The sequence below is a fragment of the Ranitomeya imitator genome, chromosome 4 (assembly GCF_032444005.1).
Source record: "Ranitomeya imitator isolate aRanImi1 chromosome 4, aRanImi1.pri, whole genome shotgun sequence".
NCBI lineage: Eukaryota > Metazoa > Chordata > Amphibia > Anura > Dendrobatidae > Ranitomeya > Ranitomeya imitator.
In genome coordinates, this window is record NC_091285.1 from 674889738 (window position 1) to 674897140 (window position 7403).

Genomic DNA, 7403 nt, shown 5'->3' on the forward strand with positions numbered 1-7403 from the left:
GGTAATGTTTCCTTATTCCTGGTGGTCCAGTAGTCTGAATATTCGAGTGGACGTTTCCTGATCACTGGTGGTCCAGTCGTCTGAATATTCGAGTGGACATTTCCTGATCCCTGGTGGTCTAGTGGTCTGAATATTCGAGTGGACGTTTCCTGATCCCTGGTGGTCCAGTGGTCTGAAAATTCCAGGTAATGTTTCCTTATTCCTGGTGGTCCAGTAGTCTGAATATTTGAGTGGACGTTTCCTGATCACTGGTTGTCTAGAAGTCTGAATATTCGAGGTGATGTTTCCTGATTCCTGGTAACCTAGTGGTCTAAATATTTCAGCGTCAGGTGACGTTTTCCAATCCCTGGTAGTTCAGATATCCATGGATTGTGCCAAACAAGGATTTTATAGACCCGGCCTGGATAATATCACGCTCCAATTACCATGTGAGGTCTCTGATATTGAGCTGTCCCTTCTCGCTGGGGGGGGCAGGCATCTTCACTTTGCACTGATTAGCACCTCTTTGGTAATTAGGATGTACATTGTCAGTTTTCCCTTCCACCGACTGTCAGCTACGTGTTAATTACTATGTAAAGCCTCCATGTCTGCTCTCCATCAGATAACCTGCTTCAATTACCTGTTCATAGCAGGAGGTGCAGGCAGTGATCCAGTGCTACCAGCCTGTGATCTCCACTCATATCTCCAGAACAAAACACAACAGCCAGGAGGTGACGTGTTTATATAGCATAAGCTGCGCTGACATATATGGCACAATTTATAGAAACTATGGTTTTTATAGGATTAATTAGCCTCATTGGATTGCCAAGGGCTCGAGTTAGTGCATAAGTAAGGGTGACAGTGCAGGGGAGACACACAAAATAATCAAGGAGTTTAAAAAAAAAAAGTGAACATTACTCCATTTAATTCTTTTATGGCATTCTATAGTAACCAAAGCCTCATGGGAGCCATTCTAAGAAAGCCAGAGGAAATACTAGTTCCACCACATTCTAGAATAATGGGGGAAAGAAGACGTCGTCAATGTAGCGGCCATCCCAAAGAGCATGCAAATAACTTCAGAAACAATAAAAAAAAATAATCAATTTCTCCTACGCTCTGACAAACTGCAGAAATATTCTACCCCGCTTTACAAAATTGTGTAACATAATTGAGTGTCAGTGGATGCTATCAATGGTGACAATGCAGGGACAAGACAAAGATGATAACCACTGAGTTAAAAAGGGAAAAAGTGGATTTTACTACATTTCCTTAATTACATCCTCTAGTCATGAAAGTTTCACAAGAACTATACTAAGAAAGCCATAGGGAATACTAGTTACGCCACATTCTTGAACAATAGGAGAAAAAACATCGTCGATGTAGCGACGATGGGAAACAAACAAAAAGCTTCAGAAACAAAATAAACCCAATAATTAATTTCTTCCACTCTCTGAAACACTACAGATGTATCCGACCATGCTTTCCAAATTTCGCAACATAGTCGAGTCTCAGTGACTTGATTTCCCAGCAATAAACGAATAATGGATATAAAAGCAAAGTTACACAGGAGGAGCTCAGAGTACAGAATCCAATGGAGGATATATGAATGAAAACAGTGGATCATTAACCATCCGCATGCTGCGTAACAAGGCAGAAAAATAAAATCCAGCATCCAAGTTTTTCCTAAGTGGTATAAATAGGTGGGGTGTAGAAGGATGATAGACCAATAAAAGCAGGAAAATGGTGCAAATCTGCATATGTTCACAGTAGGTATAGGAGGAAGTGCTAAGAAAGGGGAGAACTGGCTATACTTGTATTGAATAAAAAGAGCATAAATAGGTCTATGTACAAGTGTTATTAAAGTGCACCAAAACCCATGTACCCTACATCTGTACATGTAAAACCGTTACCCACCACTAGAGGGTGCACAGTACAGCTAGAAATGGATTTACACCAAGTCAAATTACAATCATCTTCAACTTGCGCCCTCTAGTGGAGGCCTGAATATTGCCATTAATAATGCAAGGGTGACAAGAAACAGATCCACTCACGGGTGAATGCAACTATTTTTTGTATTATTATTATTTCTCACCCCTGTGTATTGCACATGAACGCCGCACAGATGTATTCCGGATGGACTCGCTTTTCATATGATGTCAAATTTTCCCCAGAATCAGATTATACAAGAGCAATGACCTGATGCCTGGACCCGAAATAAACAAGAATGTTGCAGACATTTGTAAGGAAGTGAAAGTTGCAACATTTCATGTCCTGAAATATTTACTTCCTCTTCTATTATTTATAATTACAAAAAAAAACTGTTATGGGGATACTGAACATAGTTCTTCTGAAAGGCATCCTGTCCTGTAAGTTATCAGCTCTGTCACCAGAAAATACCGCACCTCATTATCACTTTTTCCTCCTGGTAACTACATGGAAATCACTAATAAGCTGCTGTTGACGGACCTGTTTCTTCTGCTGTATAGTATAAATCATAACCTGTTGGGATTCCAATTTCTCGGTCCTCCCCCCAACATCCATAAAGTTTAATTTTCTTAAACAGCACATCAATAACATGACCATGTATCAAGTCATCTAAAAAAATAAATATTACTACATCCACATTGCTACACCACCAGAACCATCAGAAATCCAGAACTAGAGCCACCATCGGTACGTGAATTCGGCACCAGAACCATCATCCATCCATAAATACAGCATCAGAATCCTCATCAGTACATGAATATACCAGAACCACCATCAGCACACAAATACAGCACCAGAACCATCATTTGTACATGAATACACCAAACTTACCATTGGTTTATGAATAAAGCACTAGAACAACCTTCAGTACATGAATATAACACCAGAACCACCATCAGTACATAAATACAATACCAGAACCACCAGTCGTACATAAATACGTCGATCAACAGGTCTCTTGACACAGGAAAAGCCTGTCGATCACCTCTAGCAGAGCTGGGAACTTTTAAAGGGACACTGTCACCTGAATTTGGAGGGAACAATCTTCAGCCATGGAGGCGGGGTTTTTGGGTGTTTGATTCACCCTTTCCTTACCTGCTGGCTGCATGCTGGCTGCAATATTGGATTCTCTGTCCTCCATAGTACATGCCTGCGCAAGGCAAGATTACCTTGCACAGGCATGTACTACGGAGGACAGAGAATGAACTTCAATCCAATATTGCAGCCAGCATGCAGCCAGCGGGTAAGGAAAGGGTGAATCAAACACCCAAAAACCCCGCCTCCATGGCTGAAGATTGTTCCCTCCAAATTCAGGTGACAGTGTCCCTTTAAGTATGTTTTCTCTGCAATGTTGGAGCCTGCAGTCGTGCATCCATACTCTGAATCACATTGCCCGCAGTTTGGGCTGCACAAGATATTTTATATGATTTAGGCACTTTAATCCGAGCTGCACAAACATTTTGTGATGTTTCAGTGAGTTATGCCAGAACTTTATGCTTTGATGAAATGGGGCCTCGCTCGCTCACGTTTCCTGCTCCTCAAGAATATCCAGAATCCGACCTGTTCTTACCTTTGCTCTGATTCATTCCCATCTGAGCTCCCACGACGCTCCGCTCATCGGGCTCCCTGCTCCTGGTTACTGTATATGGTACTCTGATGTCCTCTATAATCTGCACACGCTCCCTCTGAACTGTACAGAGCTGCAGAATATGTTGGCGCCACATAAAAATTATTATTATGAACGTGTGGCCGGGCGGCATGAAAGATCGGCAGTTGTTCAACTCTGGTCACCTGCAACACGAGGGATTTGAATAAAGTTTGTAAAATAGGAAATGTTCGTACCGCCATCTGTGGAATTTGGTCAGGGGTGACTGACGCTGCTTAAAGGGATCCTCTGGGCATGATGGCACTGCAGCAAAGATGGTGTCGCTTCCCACAGGTGAAGCTGGGTCCCCCAGGGCTCCCGATGTTTGGCAATGATGGTGTGGTGCCGAAAATAATCAAAGGACACAACATTGCAGTCTCTTTACCTTGATTACTGAAGGTAGACAGTGTCAGTCCAGGGTACCAGCAACAGCTGTTGGTGTGGTCCAGCTGGCCTGGAGGCAATGATGGATCCCTCCCCAGGTGGTTTGTAAGCCTTCCCTCTCATGCTTTGTGGCGAGTTCCTTGCTGCTTGTGGCTTCTGTCAAGGTCCTGTCCTGGGACAGTAACCCATATGGTGGGCAAAGCGAGCCTTTTTACAGGGTCTCTATCACGACCCTGGCTCTGTGTATTTCTGCACCTTCGGGTGTGGGTGTGGACAGATTACTTAAAATCTCCTGTCCTTCTGTTTCTGCTGTGGGACGTGAAGTACTACACAGCCTCGGGCTCCAGGTGTCCGGTTCCTGCGCTTCAGCTCAGAGGGTGCCCGGTTACAGTTCCCCTCCAGCTCCTTTACTTCTCCCCTCTGACACTTTCTATCAATGCAACCCATCTGGTTCTCTTCTCTGTCCTGGAGCTGCAGCACCACACGTGGCTGCACAGCCCCACTCTGCTCACACTCCTCACTCCACCACTGTCTGACTCCAACTCTCAAATGCCTAACTCCTCATCCAGACCAGAATATATATCTACTGCATATATATCTATCTCTGAATCTGAGTTCCCCCTTGTGGCCTGGAATCAGAATGTGTGCATGTATGTACTACCTGTTAAAGGGATCCCCCTTACCCCCAGGCATGACATCACCCTCCCCAAAAGGAAGGCAACATCACTGTAACAACCGGGTACCCGGGTTGTTACATATGCACACCATCCAACCAGCATTACAGACTATAACCACCATACCACCCCCTTATATTCCACACTGCACCCTCCACCCTCACACACACATTTCCCCCTCTCCACAATGTACCAATAACCACTTCCTCCTCTCCACTGTAACCCTACAGACACATACACACTGCCCCTCTCCACACTGTATTCCCCAAGCACTGCTCCTTCACACTGTACCCCTACTCTACTTCTCCACACTAATCTCATCCCTACACACTGCCCCCTCTCCACATGGTATCCACCAAACACTGCCCCCTCTCTCCACACTGTACCCCCCCACACACTCTGCTCCCTGCCCAACTTAAGGACCCTCCACACTGTACCCTCCATACTGTCCCCTCTCCACACTGTACCCCAATACACACTGTCCTCTCCACACTGTACCCTCCATACTGTCCCATCTGCACACTGTACTCTCCATACTGTTCCCTCTCCACACTGTACCCCCCACATACTGTTCCCTCTCCACACTGTACCCCAATACACACTGCCCCCTCTCCACTGTCCCCTCTCCACACTGTACCCTCCATACTGTCCTCTCTCCACACTGTACCCCCAACATACTGTTCTCTCTCCACACTGTACCCCAATACACACTGCCCCCTCCATACTGTCCCCTCTCCACACTGTACCCCCCACATACTGTTCCCTCTCCACACTGTACCCCAATACACACTGCCCCCTCTCCACACTGTATTCTCCATACTGTCCCCTCTCCACACTGTACCCCCCACATACTGTTCCCTCTCCACACTGTACCCCAATACACACTGCCCATCTCAACAATGTATTCCCTACAGTTCCTTCACACTGTACCGCCCACTCTACTTCTCCACACTGTAATCTCATCCATACATGCTGTCCCCTCTCCACTGCCCCCCACACACACTGCCCCCCCCTCTCCGCACTGTACCCCCCACTCCATACTGTCCCCTCCACACTGAATCCCCTTCAATACAGACCCTCGCTCTGTACACTCAACCACCCCCTGGACCCCCAGTACATAGTAAATCCCTTGTATCGAGTTTGGGGCATACGTCGGCTCCTTGGTGACACCACAGAGTAATGAGGCGACGCCCCTCTCGGCCATGGCAGCATCAGCACGCTCCTAGCGTCAATCCCATTTGTGTCCTTAAGACGAGACAATAATTGCATGCAGGGAATCGGTTTGCTGAACTGGCTGCCATTTTAACAACCGTTCTCTCACCTCCTGAGGAGATGCTGGATTTACCATGAAGACCAGCGGGACAGAATTAAAATAAAACAAACTTTCGACCCCCTTTGATCTGACACCACCCCTACAACTCGCTGCCCTAGACCACCGGGGCCTAGTGGACAATACGGCCCTGTATTGTGTCACCAAAGGATCCGTTCTATGTGGAATATACAATATTCCATAATTTCCCTCGGGATCAAAGTGCATCGTATCATATATTCCATAGAGATCGTCGCCATCTGGTGGCCAATGTCATGAGCTACAATGATGATTGACAGCAGTGAAAAGGGCCAGGACTGTCCTCTCCTTGTTCCCTGCCCTGGGTCTGCAATCGGGAGATAATCCGAGCTGGACACACCAGTAAAGATGATTGATTAAAAAGCTCTCTCGCTTCTGCCGATCATATGATGGGATCCCAAAAACAGCGGAATCCAGCTGTGCTACACCGATTAATTTCCATAGAAGTGAACGGGACTTTGGCGCAGCTCCCGAGGTGAAGACACAGCGTTCCATGATTCCTATTCACTGCTATAGGAGATACAGCTGCGATCTGCTCCTTTCACAACCTCATCCCTGGTGGCCGGGGGTTAGCAGTTACTCTAGTTGCGACCATGAAAGACGCAGATGGGACGGTTTACACCATAGATTAATATGGCTGTTTAGTGCGAAAACCTGACCGGCCCAAAACTCATGAAGACCCCAGATCTAAGTGAGTTTGTAGCCTAGTGGTCCTAAGGTATAAACATTTCTTGTCATGCTCCCTGGTGGCCCTGTGGTCTAAATATCCCTGGTAAGGTTTCCAGATCCTTGGTCGTCCGATGGTGTATCGCACACTGGTAATGCTGGCTGAACCCTTGTATTACGATAGTTTAAATATTGCAGGTGATCTTTTCTGATTCCTGGTGGTCCAGTGGTCTACAAGTATTTGGCAGTTTTCTGATTCCTGGTGGTCCAGTGGTCTACAAGTATATGGCAGTTTTCTGATCCCTGGTGGTCCAGTGGTCTACAAGTATATGGCAGTTTTCTGATCCCTGGTGGTCCAGTGGTCTACATAGATGTGGCAGTTTTCTGATTCCTGGTGGTCCAGTGGTCTACAAGTATATGGCAGTTTTCTGATTCCTGGTGGTCCAGTGGTCTACAAGTATTTGGCAGTTTTCTGATCCCTGGTGGTCCAGTGGTCTACATCAATGTGGCAGTTTTCTGATCCCTGGTGGTCCAGTGGTCTACATCAATGTGGCAGTTTTCTGATCCCTGGTGGTCCAGTGGTCTACATCAATGTGGCAGTTTTTTGATCCCTGGTGGTCCAGTGGTCTACATCAATGTGGCAGTTTTCTGATCCCTGGTGGTCCAGTGGTCTACAAGTATATGGCAGTTTTCTGATTCCTGGTGGTCCAGTGGTCTACAA